General features: G+C 46.2%; 1 protein-coding gene across 3 annotated transcripts in view; it reads left to right on the top strand.

The window, feature by feature from the left end:
* Positions 1-19236, top strand: part of LOC135811250 (tripartite motif-containing protein 2-like) — a 252222-nt gene that overhangs the window by 17580 nt on the left and 215406 nt on the right. The window lies entirely within an intron of this gene.

Below are 19236 nucleotides of genomic sequence, written 5' to 3'. Positions count from 1 at the left end.
CTGACCAGTGTGACTAGTGACCAGTCTATCCCTACTGACCAGTGTGACTAGTGACCAGTCTACCCCTACTGACCAGTGTGACTAGTGACCAGTCTACCCCTACTGACCAGTGTGACTAGTGACCAGTCTATCCCTACTGACCAGTGTGACTAGTGACCAGTCTATCCCTACTGACCAGTGTGACTAGTGACCAGTCTACCCCTACTGACCAGTGTGACTAGTGACCAGTCTACCCCTACTGACCAGTGTGACTAGTGACCAGTCTATCCCTACTGACCAGTGTGACTAGTGACCAGTCTACCCCTACTGACCAGTGTGACTAGTGACCAGTCTATCCCTACTGACCAGTGTGACTAGTGACCAGTCTACCCCTACTGACCAGTGTGACTAGTGACCAGTCTATCCCTACTGACCAGTGTGACTAGTGACCAGTCTACCCCTACTGACCAGTGTGACTAGTGACCAGTCTACCCCTACTGACCAGTGTGACTAGTGACCAGTCTATCCCTACTGACCAGTGTGACTAGTGACCAGTCTATCCCTACTGACCAGTGTGACTAGTGACCAGTCTACCCCTACTGACCAGTGTGACTAGTGACCAGTCTACCCTTACTGACCACTGAGGTAGAATAAGGACACTTTTTCTGGTGCCGCTGTACTTCAAGATCAGCGCTGCAACTCGCCATGGTCATAATGCGGCTGAAGTCACGTTACCAAGGAAAACATGGCGTTTGGCCGTGTTCGCCGCACTTGAGCGCTCTGCCTTTTTCAAAATCTTATTTTGAAGAAAACCTCCAGTCTTTTTCAGCACTTGGATTGGAGGCCAGTCACATCGCCATCTGTACGAGGATCTTTATCACGGCCATTGTCTTGTGTCGTTTTGAGCTCGAATAGCTTTCTCTGATGAAGTATTCAGATATCATGAAGTTCTCTTTTATCGTGGGCATGAAGCTCCCCACTCGCAGCGGGGATGACATCGGACGGAATACCGTAAAAGCCTCTGTATAACCCCATTCACCAAGGCATATGGCCGATTAGTTTGCAGGCCTGCCTGCGAATCATGAGGTCCCGAGTTCAAGACCCGCGCTGGTAGCAGGGAGCGTGTAAAATACTTTGTACGCGTGTTGAACTGCGCTGACACCCACGGTAGTAGAAAGTATTATGGGCATACCAACTCACTGACGTCATCGATGACGTCATAGCGATTTAACCCTAAAAACCGGGGCGTTTTAACCCTAATTTTTGCGATTTACGGTAAAATTTTGCGATTTAACCTAAAATCGGAGCGTTTTACACATGACGTCATCGATGACGTAATGCGATTTAACCCTAAAAACCGGGGCGTTTTAACCCTAAATTTTGCGATTTAACCCTAAATCTGCACGTTTTAACCCTAAAAATCGGGGCATATTAACCCTAATAATCCCGGTAACCCTAACCCTATCACCATGACGATAACCCTAACCCTAGGGCTATCACCATGGCGATAACCCTAATATTCCTGACGATGATAACCCTAACCCTATCAACATGACGATAACCCTAACCCTAGGGCTATCACCATGGCGATAACCCTAATATTTCTGATAACTCTAACACCATGACCATAACCCTAGGGCTATCACCATTATTATTATTATTTAAATTTTGAACACCATGGCAATAACCCTAATATTTCTGATAAGACCATGACCATAACCCTAGGGCTATCACCATGGCGATAACCCTAATAATTCTGATAATCCTAACACCATGGCCATAACCCTAATATTCCTGATAACCCTATGACCATAACCCTAATACTCCTGATAACCATATCACCACGACGATAACCCTAATAGTTCTGGTGACGATAAACCCGACAATAACCCTAATATTTCGAGAGACGATAACCCTAGTAGCCCTCGTAACCCTATCACCATGACAATCCTATATCCTGATAACCATAACCCTAATATTCCTGCTAACCCTATCACCATGGCGATAACCCTAATATTTCTGGTGATGATAACCCTAATATTTCGAGAGACGATAACCCTAGTAACCCTATCACCATGACAATCCTATTACCATGCCAACTCTACTCTTTTTATGTGTGCAGGTACTACAGATCACAACGGCAACAACAACACTCAGCAAACCCTAATAATCATCTTATATGTGTACAAGTCCTATATGCCCTAGATCTAGTTGTTACGTGCACAGATCCTATCGTTATTCTTACATGTATGTGTGTGTGTGTGTGTGTGTGTGTGTGTGTGTGTGTGTGTACAGGTTCTATATACCCTATTAGCAAATCTTGTTGTTATGTGTACAGATCCTATCGTTTTGCTAACACAATCACCATCGCAACCCCCTTCAACACTTTGATGACGACCGTAATAACCCAATCACCATCACATACGTGTCTACAGGTACTGGAGAGTCGTTGGAAAAAAATCCTCCCCCCGATTTACCTAACAGCAAGACTTAGTAAACTATTTTACTTACCTTGCACGAATTTATACAACAATTCAATCGGGGGGAGGGTCATGCTCATCACCAGGTAAGATGCACATGTGCATTCACACGCGCAGATGTATGACGAAAGTGTTGTAGCTGCAAACGACGAAAAATTACGAACAAATAAATCAAACGCTGAAAAATTACGAAAAAATAAATATGTCTATATATGGAATCAGACTACGAGCAAGAATTGTGTACGATCCTAATCGGATAGACATGCAATGGCCGACGATCACATACCTTGTACGAAGCAATGCTGCAAGGAGATGAAGAGGGATGCCCGTATCTTGTCCGACTAAACGACTAGGCTAAAATAATTCCAGGACTACATGAAAAAAGGAACACTGTCACTACGAAATGATTTGAGGAAATGAAGATTGCTTCCATATACGTGCACACCACTTGCTCCGACCAGTTTGAAATTTTCAAGTTCGTACGCATCAAACCACAAAGCCAGGCAAAACGGGAGTCGCGTACCGGATACGCATCAAAAGCTCGCCCGAGCCCTCGCGTACGCCGGTCAAAAGGTTAAGAGGAGTGCGTCGTACGTGGCCACACTATCTGCATAAGGGAGTAATAAAAAACTTCATTTTACTCCTCGCTATGCTCGGAGCTCCTTTTACTTCCTCATAATAATTTATTTATTTTCCTTCGATGAAGAAACGTGGAGGTAAGTTTGTTAAGTTGAACGTACATTTAGCTACAAGATTTCGCAACCAAGCCGAGTGGTGGTGTCGCGTGCAGGAGATACATAAAAGGCGCACCCGAACCTTCCCGTCGAACCGAGTTATAATGTTGAGCCTTCAACCAAGGACCAACCTGGTGGGGATAAAAGTGATTCGATCCACCTTGATCAGCCCCATTCCACAAACCTGAATGAGACAAAATGCTGCTCTCTTGTTCCTTGTGTTCGAAGACTATGACCGGCCTCCGGCCGTTTGTCGAGCATCTCCGCTCGAAACACCACCGGAGGAAGCTGGAGGCCGGGATGCAGCCTGAATTTATGTGTTCGTGGTAAGTAATCTGTCGTGCAATTCTCTTTATTTGAAATACCAGAGATCTTATACATGTTTTTTATCTGTTTCCTTCCATGCAGCGACAACCAATGGCGATCGATGCAGATGATGAAGAACCACCTGAAGACGGAGAAACATCTTCGTTTCTATCTCGAAAAACTAGAGAACTACTACGGAGTTTTGCGGCACGATAGCGTAATAACCCTCATCGAAGCAAATACCGAGATACAAACTTTATAATTAAAAAATTTAAAACCAACATATCTGTGCTAAATGTGTGTGTGTCTGGATGGGGGTCGAGTACTCATTCGATTGCATGTTCCGAGTCGATGGGTTTGGCATGTTGAAGTTCGATGTCATTGACGTAGTGGGTAGCTGCAAGTTCGTTGAACAGGTTCGGGTGGACGTGCATGGCTTTATCGTAGTTAGCACCTTTAAATTTATGCACGAGCTCCGTGCCGAAGGCACGTCCGGGCAGCCGGGGGCAGCCGGGGGGCAGCCAGCAGCCGGGGGCAGCCAGCAGCCAGCAGCCAGCAGCCAGCAGCCAGCAGCCAGCAGCCGGGGCAGCCAGCAGCCAGCAGCCGGGGGCAGCCAGCAGCCAGCGGCCGGGGGGTACGACGAAGACGTACGTCAACATGTCGAGACGAATCAAAGACATGCCCCAACGTATCAGCGCATGAAATCGATGCAGGGTGGTCGGAAACCGAGACAGCCAAAGGCCCCACAGTCTCTGGTACTTCAATACCTTGATAGGAAACCGATCGGATCTTCACCCGATACAGTACTGATCAGTTACCTCGTGTCTTCGCATTCTAAGAAATGGATTCCCTTTACGAGAGATGGTTTCACGTTGTAAAGAGTCTTAACGGATCGGCTGATCACAAGACTCACGAATGTCAGGTGTGTCATCTACTAGTACGAGTTGCTGACCATGTTCTTGCGACATACGCAAAGGATGAAGGTGAATGGTCGGAGACTCGTCATGCCTTTAGCATTGAACATTTGTTCGTTCCTGATTCGGCATTGTTTCACTCGTGGACATCTGCTAAACATGTCGCTATGAAGAAACCTGACATTCTCAGGTATGCTGCGAGCTTTACTGTTGGCGATGGTGATCATGAAGAAGCTGAACGACTTGAAACTTACATATGCGGCATCATGGAAGGTTTATGGAATCATGCGTCAAACGACATCGTTGCCCTGGAGGTGACCTTGGCATATTCAGTCACTCTGTTGGACATGCTGGCACGGAAAGGCGATCGTGTGAAGGTGTTGTTGGCACGAGATTTCCTCATGAAACACATTCATGAACAATCGAGGAGGAGGATGAACGGTCGACTCATCAACACGATGACTGTGGCCCTTGTTTGTTGTGCACTGCCTGTTGTTTACCTGTTCTTACGAGCATCATAAAGATTTAATTGAGGAAGGAAATATTTCCTATCATAATTAGTACAGTGTATTTCTGTGTGTGTGTGTGTGACGATGGCGTACTGGGCTACGAGTTTCCATAGGAGTGATGGTGACGAGGCCTCCCTCAAACACATGCAAAGCATGCGGAATGACATTGTCGAGATGCAATGGGTTGTGGGGAACAATGGCACCGAAAACACCTTTGTTCATGACGTCATCGAAGTATTCGATGTATGGGAATATCATTCCTATACAATTTGAATAAAAATATTTAATCCTACTACTATCGAGAGACGTGTTCTTGTTGTAAAGATGGCTAGACGACGGGGGCGTCGCAGACGACTGCAGTATGGAGGCGGCGAAGGCGCCGAAGCAGGTCTTGAGATAGGCATGAAACTTATTGAGAATGCACCGGAGATTATCGATAAACTGAAAAAAGTCTTTGGGCATCGGAAAAAGCATGAGGGTCGATGGCTGTCCCCTAAGATAAAGAAGCTGTATCAAGTCTATGTCAGAGCAAAGAAGGCGCACGAAAGATCTCCTGGGAATATGAAGTTGCAGCAAGACTATCTTAGAGCGGAGCAGGCGCTGCAAAGAGCGAGGGATAGAATCATAGCTTAAAAAATAAATACTGCTATCAAACTGATGTACCAACGATCACGGTCGACGGAATCAAGAATGGCGCTCATGTGGAAAAATCAAACGCAAAGCGCATACATCTCCCCCTGGGATCCTGCAACAGCTGAAGACCTAGCCAAAGAGTTGTCAGACTTGAAAGAAAATGCCATCCGCAGAGATGGTTCAATTTCTATGGATGCACGACTCAACATGGGCTACAACGCCGTATGTTTTATGGGTGATGACATGAGGAGCGTTACTTGCGCTGTAACGCGCGGTGCAATGGTGGAGCACGTTCGCAATGCCGTAGAGAATAAAGTAGATTCATCAACATTACAAGAGCAAACCGCTTCCCTCAGAGCCGCCATGATGGAAGCGACCGATAACGTCAGCGAAAACACCAAACGTATGCTACATCTTCGGAGAGATATCGAAGGAATTTTTTCTCCCCTACTTATAGAGCGCACTGCAGACTTGACAGGTAACTACTGGGGTAGCGACATCCTCTTGGAAGGATTAAGACCTCCGAATTCTCAGTTTGTTTCGTACGCAGTGCTGGTGAAATGTTGGGAAACGCGCGCTCCTGAACGTGTCGTATGGTTGGATGCGAAGCAAGTCCCCGGAGTATTTACTTTCCTCAAGACAGAGTCTGAAGATTCGATTCCTTGGATGCACATCACCAGGAGCTTGAATTCGTCGACCGTCGGACCGTTTACTATCGGAGAAACTTGGATCTATAAAGCTCTGTATCTCGTAAAACCTTCAGAATAATACCACCATGTCCGTTATTCTCACGGCCGTGAACAATGCTGCAGGTGTGACCGATGGACTCTACACGCCACATTTTACGTTGGGCATACGAGAATTTGATTCCCGTAATAAAACGATTAGTCTGGAGGGTGCCCAGTTCGAATTGCATCGAGATAACATCACCTCGAGAACGAAGAAAATCCGGATCGAAATCGTTGGCACCCCAGGGCAATCGAAAAAACCTCGTGGCAAAAATCACACCATAGTTCTGCCCACTGGAACGTACGAGACCGCGGAACAGTTGCGTGACATGTTGAATGCACGCCTGAATCAACGCAGCTTGAACAACGTAACGTTTAGTTATTCGCGTGCAACCGGGAAATTTAGTCTCGCTATGAATGCGGGAGTTCGAGTGGTGTTTGACAGCAATTCACCGAATCAAGTCCTCGGCATCGGGAACTTGGGAAAGGGTGAATATACCATCCAAGCACCGGGCGGTGAGTTTCCCTATCCAGTAGATCTCAGCGATGGAGTGCGTCAAGTCCTCCTCTACACGGATAGCATACCGCATTCTATCGAGTACGAGAACAACACGGATTCTCGTCTGCTGAAAGCTTTTCCCATTATAACGCAACACGGTGTAAACAACTACGTGTTTTCCAATGCTGACGAGCGCATCATGCTCCCGTATGAGAATCTCAATTCCATATCATTTTGGTTAAAGTATAACACGGGGGAGTATATCTCAACCGGTTTTCCCATTTATCTGGACATGCGCATACGTCCGATTAAGTGAAATTTAATAAAAAATTAAAAAAAAAATTCTTCACTCTGTTCAAGAGACCAGGGTTGCGCAATGGCTCAGGAAGTGTTCACCCCCAGGGGTCCGGAGGCCTTCACGGGCCTCCTGTCCAAGACCAATATCGTGCAAGGGTCGATAAAAGAACGTAGCGAGCGTAAAGTCACACTCTTGGAAGGTGGTCGCAGCGTTCGTCTTTTCGATTCTGATAATGCCACCCCTCCTTCGCTCAACAGCGAAATCAACATTTCCACACCAAATTTGCTAGCCCTCAACGAAAGCTATTTTCTAGTCAAACTAAAGTATACGATCAAGAACAAGGCCGATGACGCTTGGGGAAAGTTTGTGTGTACGACGTCTCCTGCCTTTTCTTGGTTCAAGAACATGCGCGTCGAGATTAACGGAATCGAAGTCACGCAATCGAGCAAAGTATCTGATTTTCAAATTGTACAACATTTGCTCAGCATGATGGAAAGCGATCCCGATCGGCTGGCTTATACGGACAAGGACGTGTACGGCCTTCAAAAACTAGACCCCGCACTAGGAATAAAAGATGTCGATCTCGGACAATATCAGTATGGGAAGAATCGGAAGCGAGGTTATGCATTCGCGACAAATGCTTCTAGTGCCGATGCTGGGGCTCCAGACTTTGCGGCAAATAACACTTTGAAAAGAACTCCTACGATGCATCTTACTTCGGAGACGGGATACGGGGATGCAGTCGAGTCCAACGGTAGGAGAGTGGCCGAAGGAAAATATCAATTTAAAATGAGGCCATTCGTTCCGTTCTTCAACGCTGACGACTCCTGGCTTCCCCCCAACACTCAAGTCAAAATACGATTCGATCTCCCGCAACAAGAGCTTACGCGCTACGTAATCGCTTCGAGCTTGGGCGCTGCAGATGCTACACGTTTGAAAGAGGTACAAATCGATCTGGAACAGCTGGATTTGGTGTACGCTACGTACAGATTGGATCCAGACATGACCGACAAGATCACGTTACCTCGAGAACTATACTATCACACGTGGTGTCCCAGACTCGTGCAAAAAACCATTTCTGATGCGCAAGGAACGATCGAAATTCTGCAAAATGCCGACATCCCCAGAAGAATGATTCTCTTCTTTACCGATCTTGATCTGGGGAAAACCCCGACCGGTGCATACGGAAATAATGCGTATAATTGCTCCAATCGTCTAGCAATGGTGCATGGAGGTTTAACGCAGCTTCGTGTGATGGTAAACGACGAACCGGTGTTCGATAGCCCCCTGCGATTTGAGTGGGCGCTAGGTGCTGGAGACGGATACTACGATCCTGATAAATCGTCGTATCTTCGTGCTCTGTCTCTGGTTCAAAACTTTTTCGGGAAAGGCTACCGGAAAGAGGTTCCCATCGATTCCAAGGACTTCTGCAACACGTACTTTATGACACCGATCAGTCTGAATTTAGACAAGCATCTGGACAACCCGAAGCTGCGCGGTAATTTGAGCATCGACTATCAGTTCACCGACAATCAGGCTGCTCCCGTTCGAGCGCCCGGTAGCGGACAAAACAAGAGCTTGAAGGCCAACCTGCTCTGCCTCGACAAGTACATGTACACGTTCAGCAAGGATCAGGGTATCAAGTACGAAGTTGTTTAAAAAAATTAATATGGAAATAAAAATTGTAAAAAAATTCATCACTAACATTAATGAAGCGATAGTCGGAATAATGTATGAGGGGGGTGATTTACGTACCATTCCACGCCCTCCATCAAACAGTGGAGGTGCTAGATCTACGAGAGACGTGACTCGCAGCAGCATGATGGATCCGGTAATGTTACAAATGTTAACTCAGAGAGGTGGTCTCTCGTCCTATTCCGGGGGGAGTTCGGTGAACGAAGGTGTCCTGAACGTGCAGATGAAAAAGTCCGCAACCAGATTACCTCAAAGAGGTGGGAGAACTCGGAGTCGGAGAAGGAGAACGCCGGGAATTCGAGGAAGAGGTTTCGGAAGCTTTTTGAAGAAAGCTGCACGATTTGGTGTTAAAGCGCTAAAGAGCGACACCGGTAGAGCGCTGGTGAAAAACCTCGGTAAGAGAGCCGGGACTGCGCTGTTGAACAAGGCTATGAACAAGGCCAGTCGCATGGGTCTATCCGACGACATGCGAGAAGGACTTCAAAGTCGCCTGAAGCAAGGTTTGGACGTCGGACTCGACACGGGCCTTGATAAAATTTCATCGATTGCAGGTAGCGGTGGTATGACCCGTCCTGAAAGCCTTTTCGCACAAAAAATACTGCGCAACATTAACTAGTAGTGCAGGAAGCATGGATTTCATTTCTCTACTTTCCAAGCCGTCGAGGGTCGTAAACAAGGTGAGCGGCAGCGGGCGAAGAGCATTGAAACGCGACTCACGACAAGAAGCAAGCGAGGGTACACCGAAACGATCGATACCAGTGCACACGGGCGGGTTGAAAATGCCCGGATTGAAGTTCGAAAGGAAGCCGTGGTTTTCGGAACTCATACCCACCCTGAAGCAATGGGGTCAGAATGTGATGTTTTTAGGTCAAAGCAACATGGGTAAATCCTACTTCATGAGGAAGCTCTTGAGTGAAGTGAAGCCCGAACGCCTCGTAGTCATTTCGAACACGTCAGCTGATCAGTACAATCTAGAAGGCCTAAAGTCCTTCAAGCACTACTCCGTCATGCCGGAGTGCATCGAAGACATGGAATTGGAACCTCAAACCTACGTGATCATAGACGATATACGCATTATGGGGTTGAAGCACGGCAGCCAGCGAGAATGTCTCTACAAGTTTTTCACCATGTACAGTCATCATCATCAGCTGAACGTCTTTTTCCTTTCCCAGAGCTTCGACAACATGAAGGATATGAAGATCAACGCTAATTTCCTGTACTTGTTTCGCTTCACCGACAGGAGTAACATCAAGCGGTATTTGAATACGCTTTTTGGCGGCTCATCGGTAAAATCTGCCCTGACTTTCAAACTTTATGAAAAGCTGTTGACTATGTGTCAGAGACCAATTCTTGCCATAGACTGTTCTAAGAACACCTACTCAACTTATTGTGATGGAGAAAGCAATAAAGTTAATTTCGAATGAATCGGTCTATTTTCTAAACTTCTTCACTTTTGGCCTAAAACTTAGCCTAAATTTTAGCCTGAAAACCACCCCAAAATCTAGCGCAAATTTTGGCCAATTCCCAAAAAAAAAAAAAAAAAAAAAAAAAAAAAAAAAAACCTCGTATACATTTGAGTACGCTCGGTGTGAGTCATGGACCACTTACTCGTACAATTTTCATCGGGGTTACCCAGTACTATAAGGGCTATAAATAAAAAGGGTTTGTTCAGAATACCGAAGAAGAAACGACTTCTCGTTCTAAAACACATTCAAGAGCACCCCGAATACGTAGTAGTCAAGAGGCGCAGGACTTGGGAAGTCTTGGGCACCGCTCCCCCGATGACGCAGAAGGGAGGTAACAGCTACAACGCTTTTCTGAAAAATGCCAAAAAAGTTCTTTCCAACGTACCCGGAAATCCGCTGGAAAATGTCAGTCTTTTGGAGCTGCAAAAAGATGCTCAGATCAAACGGCTTTACGAGGATGTCTTCAAGCACAACCAGGATCTGATAGGGTACGACTCGGTGAGAAATGCGATCGCATCGACCATCCTCAACTACGATGGTAGCAGCGGTCAGATACGAGATTCTCGATCGGATGCGCGAAGGAAAAGAGCTGATGCTGGTACAGTGACGGCGGCATCTTCTGCCAGTTCATGGGGATTGAGTCGCCCTCACGAATTCGATCTATGGACTCTTCAGCTGATGGATAATTTACTCAAAGAAAAGGATATACCTGAGGAATTCCTACAAAGCCCATACTTCACAAACAGAACGTCTCTGCTGAGGTTGTATGAGCAGGATCGCGAACATTATCGAAGCATTGTCGAGCGCCACATAGAGCAATTGGAATCGGAAACTGCTCACGACTATAAGGTGTTGGTCAATCGAGTGTCACAACAATACCTCGCTCGATACCCCTTCAGAGTAATGGCGGAGACTTTCAAGGACAAGTTCAATTTCGTAAATCTGGGCCCTAAAGTCGCTAGCCTCGAGATGCTGTCCAGCGTGGTTAGTAGCGCATATGACAAATTTCCAACTCTCGATGCTCTCCGACAGGCTTATGCAGCCTCGGACGAAGCAAAGTACGTAAACGTTAACGATTTCATGAAGCCAATCCAGAGTAGCCTGACTAGTGATGAAGGGTTCGCTCATCAACTGTTCAAAGCCAATACCAGAACCAGAAAAAAAGTCCAGGAAATCCTTGCGGGCAAGACCATACCGTAGCTGTTTAAAAATAAATAAATAATTTAAAAAAAATACTAGTAAATCGTAAGGAGCGATGGAGAAGGTGTTTTTGAACTATGCCCTAACAAATCATGATATCGGCCATGTTCTGCAAGATGTCCGCGCCTTTCGGGGCGTCGGTGCATACGACCACCTGCCAAATTTGGATACCGGTCAGTTTTGCATAGTGAACACGGACAACGTACACTCATCGACCACCAGCCCCCCTGAAGGTGGACATCATTGGATAACGATCTACCGGGACGGGTGGTGCATAATCATCTTCGATAGCTTTGGTAGAAGCTTACATGATATTGGGGTCGATTATGATGAGGCGGACTTTCACCGCTCCATTGCGAGCAGATTTCCTCCAAACAAGTACGATTTGATCACAACAACTCAATCGATACAGCATTCTCAAAGTTCTGTTTGTGGGTGGTATTGTATTCTAGCAGGTCTTCATCTTCTCACCTTCGGTGTAACGCAGACCCTTCTATTTTTTAAAGAAATGTTCGCATCGAATTTACGTCATAACGACGAGATTCTTTTTCACATCATCAAGTGCATGCTCAGAACAGGCGTGTTCGGTCGAGATGTGAGACGGAACGTCAAAAGTCTCACTGATCTAATGAATCATAGGATAAGAAAATAATTTCACTCAATATTTATCTACAATGGCTGAGAGCGAGTGGGAGAGGGAACTCGACAGGTTGGTCAGCGGGCGAAAGCCCACCGACTGGCATCAGCTTGCTAAAGAACTGCACCGACCGAGACGAATCCATTTCAGACGACGCTCCGTTCGAAGCACGGGAGTGGATGAAATTTGGAGCGCCGACCTCGTCGACATGCAAGCTTACGCACGACAGAATCAAAACTATAAATTTCTCCTCACCGTCATCGACTTGTACTCTCGCTATGCTTGGGTCATTCCTTTGAAGCGTAAAACAGGCATCGAAGTCAGAGATGCTTTTCGCCGAATTGTCAACACGTCCGATCGCATTCCTAAAAAGTTATGGGTAGATCGAGGAAAGGAATTCTACAACTCACCCATGGCCGTGTGGAGAGGTGAAAATGACATCGACATTTACAGCACTAACAACGAGGGGAAGGCCGTCGTTATCGAGCGCTTCAACCGTACCCTGAAGAGCAGGATGTGGAAACACTTTACGGAAACCGGAACGTACAAATACGTCGACGTGTTACCCAGGCTACTGCACAGCTACAACACTACCAAGCACAGAGTCATCTCGCAAACCCCGAGCGAAGCTGCTCATGGAAAAAACATTCGCATCGCAACACGACAGACAGATCAACCCCCCAAGTATAACACAGGAGCGAAGGTTCGCATCTCGAAACAGAAAGGCCACTTTGAAAAAGGTTACACGCCAAATTGGAGTGAGGAAGTGTTTCAGATCAGGAAGGTTCTATTCACAGATCCGGTTACGTATCAGTTGGAAGATCTAAAAGGTGAAGAACTTACGGGCGGTTTCTATGAAAATGAATTGCAGCGAGCTAAAGAAACCGGACTGAGACTGAACAAAGTGATTAAAACGAAGCGCAATACATCTCTAGTATCTTTCAAAGGCTATCCAGCCAAGTTTGATGAGTGGTTAAGAAAATCTCAAGTTAATCGGTTGCGTAAGAATAAAATATTGTGAGAATAAAATATTATGTGAAAACTATGTATTTCATGAAGTGACCGAATGATTTTTATTCGAATACACCGTTGAAATATTCAAATTGTATATGAATGATATTGCTATACATCAAAGACTTCGATGACGTCATCATCTACCTTCTGAGAGTAGGCCCACAGACCGTACACCTTGGAGAGAAGTGGTGTCACGTCGTCAAACTCGGCCTTCTCGTCCAGCGATGGATCGATCGGCCGGAGTTGAGTATCGGTAGAGTCTGCTGGACTGCAACAGAGCTTGACTTTCAACAGGCCTCGGTCGGAGCAGGTTATGGCCGAGACGTAGATGTTGACGGGGATGGTGGCTAGCAGGTGTTGATGAAAGTACTGCATTGCGGCCTGCTGACGCCTGCTCTTCTCGGATCTGACGTTCATGAAGATTCTCGTCCCGCTTTCCGTCTGTTGACCTCGTTGCATCGGGTAGAAATTCGTCTTCATGCAGGTGATGAATCCCGCGTCTAGAGAAGCTCTGATGCTCGGGATGGTGGTGAGGATGGCTTTCATGATCTCTTCCGTGCTCTCGTTGATCTGCAGATACAGGTTAGGTTCCGGCTCTCCGGTCAGGCATGGTGATGCTTGCACGCGTGCCGTCGGAATGGCACCCGTGGGAAAGTACGACTTCCAGCTCGAACCGTCCGATGCAAAGTACTTATCTCCACGCTTGACGTATTTGACTTGAATTCCTGCAAAGAGTCCGTCGACGATGAGCAGTCTCGTAAACGCCATCGTCGTGGGGTGAGGATCCGATCCGGTGCTGAAAAGGTATTGCCGTACCGGAGACTGTGGGGCCTTTGGCTGTCTCGGTTTCCGACCACCCTGCGACGATTTGCTGCGCTGATACGTTGGAGACATGTCGACGATGAGAGAATACTGTAGAATGTTTAGACTTTCTCACCCCTTACATACTACCCCCATACGCGCTCATGTCGGGGCATGTCTTTGATTCGTCTCGACATGTTGACGTACGTCTTCGTCGTACCCCCCGGCCGCTGGCTGCTGGCTGCCCCCGGCTGCTGACTGCTGGCTGCCCCCGGCTGCTGGCTGCTGGCTGCCCCCGGCTGCCCGGACGTGCCTTCGGCACGGAGCTCGTGCATAAATTTAAAGGTGCTAACTACGATAAAGCCATGCACGTCCACCCGAACCTGTTCAACGAACTTGCAGCTACCCACTACGTCAATGACATCGAACTTCAACATGCCAAACCCATCGACTCGGAACATGCAATCGAATGAGTACTCGACCCCCATCCAGACACACACACATTTAGCACAGATATGTTGGTTTTAAATTTTTTAATTATAAAGTTTGTATCTCGGTATTTGCTTCGATGAGGGTTATTACGCTATCGTGCCGCAAAACTCCGTAGTAGTTCTCTAGTTTTTCGAGATAGAAACGAAGATGTTTCTCCGTCTTCAGGTGGTTCTTCATCATCTGCATCGATCGCCATTGGTTGTCGCTGCATGGAAGGAAACAGATAAAAAACATGTATAAGATCTCTGGTATTTCAAATAAAGAGAATTGCACGACAGATTACTTACCACGAACACATAAATTCAGGCTGCATCCCGGCCTCCAGCTTCCTCCGGTGGTGTTTCGAGCGGAGATGCTCGACAAACGGCCGGAGGCCGGTCATAGTCTTCGAACACAAGGAACAAGAGAGCAGCATTTTGTCTCATTCAGGTTTGTGGAATGGGGCTGATCAAGGTGGATCGAATCACTTTTATCCCCACCAGGTTGGTCCTTGGTTGAAGGCTCAACATTATAACTCGGTTCGACGGGAAGGTTCGGGTGCGCCTTTTATGTATCTCCTGCACGCGACACCACCACTCGGCTTGGTTGCGAAATCTTGTAGCTAAATGTACGTTCAACTAAACAAACTTACCTCCACGTTTCTTCATCGAAGGAAAATAAATAAATTATTATGAGGAAGTAAAAGGAGCTCCGAGCATAGCGAGGAGTAAAATGAAGTTTTTTATTACTCCCTTATGCAGATAGTGTGGCCACGTACGACGCACTCCTCTTAACCTTTTGACCGGCGTACGCGAGGGCTCGGGCGAGCTTTTGATGCGTATCCGGTACGCAACTCCCGTTTTGCCTGGCTTTGTGGTTTGATGCGTACGAACTTGAAAATTTCAAACTCGTCGGAGCAAGTGGTGTGCACGTATATGGAAGCAATCTTCATTTCCTCAAATCATTTCGTAGTGACAGTGTTCCTTTTTTCATGTAGTCCTGGAATTATTTTAGCCTAGTCGTTTAGTCGGACAAGATACGGGCATCCCTCTTCATCTCCTTGCAGCATTGCTTCGTACAAGGTATGTGATCGTCGGCCATTGCATGTCTATCCGATTAGGATCGTACACAATTCTTGCTCGTAGTCTGATTCCATATATAGACATATTTATTTTTTCGTAATTTTTCAGCGTTTGATTTATTTGTTCGTAATTTTTCGTCGTTTGCAGCTACAACACTTTCGTCATACATCTGCGCGTGTGAATGCACATGTGCATCTTACCTGGTGATGAGCATGACCCTCCCCCCGATTGAATTGTTGTATAAATTCGTGCAAGGTAAGTAAAATAGTTTACTAAGTCTTGCTGTTAGGTAAATCGGGGGGAGGATTTTTTTCCAACGACTCTCCAGTACCTGTAGACACGTATGTGATGGTGATTGGGTTATTACGGTCGTCATCAAAGTGTTGAAGGGGGTTGCGATGGTGATTGTGTTAGCAAAACGATAGGATCTGTACACATAACAACAAGATTTGCTAATAGGGTATATAGAACCTGTACACACACACACACACACACACACACACATACATGTAAGAATAACGAAAGGATCTGTGCACGTAACAACTAGATCTAGGGCATATAGGACTTGTACACATATAAGATGATTATTAGGGTTTGCTGAGTGTTGTTGTTGCCGTTGTGATCTGTAGTACCTGCACACATAAAAAGAGTAGAGTTGGCATGGTAATAGGATTGTCATGGTGATAGGGTTACTAGGGTTATCGTCTCTCGAAATATTAGGGTTATCATCACCAGAAATATTAGGGTTATCGCCATGGTGATAGGGTTAGCAGGAATATTAGGGTTATGGTTATCAGGATATAGGATTGTCATGGTGATAGGGTTACGAGGGCTACTAGGGTTATCGTCTCTCGAAATATTAGGGTTATTGTCGGGTTTATCGTCACCAGAACTATTAGGGTTATCGTCGTGGTGATATGGTTATCAGGAATATTAGGGTTATGGTCATAGGGTTATCAGGAATATTAGGGTTATGGCCATGGTGTTAGGATTATCAGAATTATTAGGGTTATCGCCATGGTGATAGCCCTAGGGTTATGGTCATGGTCTTATCAGAAATATTAGGGTTATTGCCATGGTGTTCAAAATTTAAATAATAATAATAATGGTGATAGCCCTAGGGTTATGGTCATGGTGTTAGGGTTATCAGAAATATTAGGGTTATCGCCATGGTGATAGCCCTAGGGTTAGGGTTATCGTCATGTTGATAGGGTTAGGGTTAGGGTTATCAGGAATATTAGGGCTATCGTCATGGTGATAGCCCTAGGGTTAGGGTTATCGTCATGTTGATAGGGTTAGGGTTATCATCGTCAGGAATATTAGGGTTATCGCCATGGTGAAAGCCCTAGGGTTAGGGTTATCGTCATGGTGATAGGGTTAGGGTTACCGGGATTATTAGGGTTAATATGCCCCGATTTTTAGGGTTAAAACGTGCAGATTTAGGGTTAAATCGCAAAATTAAGGGTTAAAACGCCCCGGTTTTTAGGGTTAAATCACATTACGTCATCGATGATGTCATGTGTAAAACGCTCCGATTTTAGGTTAAATCGCAAAAATTTACCGTAAATCGCAAAAAATTAGGGTTAAAACGCCCCGGTTTTTAGGGTTAAATCGCTATGACGTCATCGATGACGTCAGTGAGTTGGTATGCCCATAATACTTTCTACTCACGGTCAACTGGGTACTCACAGCTTGGAGTGAGAAAAAACAAAGATTCAGTTTACAGGGTCATGGGCCGTTACACGCCCGATTGGTTGAGAGACTAACCTCCTCTCCCCTGACTCACTTGTGATGTCTGCATTCGCCACTAAGGTTAATAGGCATAGTGGTGGCCTGCGGATGCGAAGGCTAGTTTGTGTGTTTCTGAACGAACATTCAAGCGATGCCGACGCTGATCCCGCGAATATTATAACCCCACTCGAAGTTACGCCCACCCTCCGTGTACACGCCTAGTCAGGGGAAGTCGAAAGTTTTGTTTCAAAATAGCGCCCATGCCCATGTATACGCCCAGGTATGCCGGCAACACCAGTACATGTACAGGTACTGATACCCAATACTTACTGCCATCCCTATTCCCAGTATACGCCCGGTTCCAAAATAACGCCCGTGCCCTTGTATACGCTCATGAAATCGAGGCTGCTATTCTATACACCTAGGGCCGATACACGGGCTTTTACGGCAAATGTGTTGAGTCGCGAGCAGGAGTACTGCTGACAAAAGTGATTAGCTCGGCGCGACCTGGGTCACGTGAGGACTCCAGTTCTAGTTGGGCAATACCCCACGCACACATCTACTGTGTTCTGATCTAGCTCAAAGCGCGGAGTCGATTGAGAAAAATGACCAACATCATAAAAAAGGCTTGTTTGCTTCCACAAAATGTTTAGTAGCTGAGTCCATGCACTGAAAACTGCACTTGCCTTGTTTCTTTACTGTACAGTACAGAGTGTACTTGCAAGTCACAACGACTCGAGCACAGTCGCGGACAGAATCAGTTGCAGTGCTGCCAAACCGTCCGATTTTTCGGACAGTGTCCGATTTTTGAAGGCTCTTCCGAAAACCGGTCCGAAAAAGGAAACGTCTGAAAAGCAGCCACAATTATCAGGGATCAGTACTTTCCTATGCAGAAGTCCTGCATTTTCACTTTTCAGCGTAACTGAAGGCACACATCACTGTACTACTACATGTAGTACGAGTGCTGTAGTCATGTACATATATATGTACATGTACATGTACATGTATATGTACATGAAAAAGGGCTAGCGCTTGGCCGACTGTGGAATTGCAAACTTGAGAGTTGAGTAACATGCCTGAGTACATGACACTGTGCAGTGTGTGACCACATTCATTCATGACAACTTGGGGGGGGGGGGGTGCCAAATTGGTAACCATGGCAACGGAGCGAGTTTTCATGGTATTTTGGGGGATATTTTGAATTCTCTGAAAAAATTGCCAAATAGAAAAATTCGCACCATGTGGCCAGCCTTGGCGGTGACGGGTGTCCGATTTTGGGCGAAAATGATTAAATTTTGGCAGCACTGCAGTTGTGACCAGCAATCCTATGTGGGAATTAGTGCCCTACTCAAGTGCATACATGCTTGGCTCTTATGCATGGTAGATCTACAGTGCATCTGTTGTGATGCACTACATGTACAGCACAGCATGCACTACATGTACAGCATAGCATGCACTACATGTACAGCACAGCATGCATTACATGTACAGCACAGCATGCACTACATGTACAGCATAGCATGCACTACATGTACAGCACAGCATGCACTACATGTACAGCACAGCATACACTACATGTACAGCACAGCATGCACTACATGTACAGCACAGCATGCACTACATGTACAGCACAGCATGCACTACATGTACAGCACAGCATGCACTACATGTACAGCACAGCATGCACTACATGTACAGCACAGCATACACTACATGTACAGCACAGCATGCACTACATGTACAGCACAGCATGCACTACATGTACAGCACAGCATGCACTACATGTACAGCACAGCATGCACTACATGTACAGCACAGCATGCACTACATGTACAGCACAGCATGCACTACATGTACAGCACAGCATGCACTACATGTACAGCACAGCATACACTACATGTACAGCACAGCATGCACTACATGTACAGCACAGCATGCACTACATGTACAGCACAGCATGCACTACATGTACAGCACAGCATGCACTACATGTACAGCACAGCATGCACTACATGTACAGCACAGCATACACTACATGTACAGCACAGCATGCACTACA

The sequence above is a fragment of the Sycon ciliatum genome, chromosome 3 (assembly GCF_964019385.1).
Source record: "Sycon ciliatum chromosome 3, ocSycCili1.1, whole genome shotgun sequence".
Classification (NCBI taxonomy): Eukaryota; Metazoa; Porifera; class Calcarea; order Leucosolenida; family Sycettidae; genus Sycon; species Sycon ciliatum.
The sequence above is the reverse complement of the archived record's forward strand: the minus strand, read 5'-3'. Positions and strand labels throughout refer to the sequence as shown.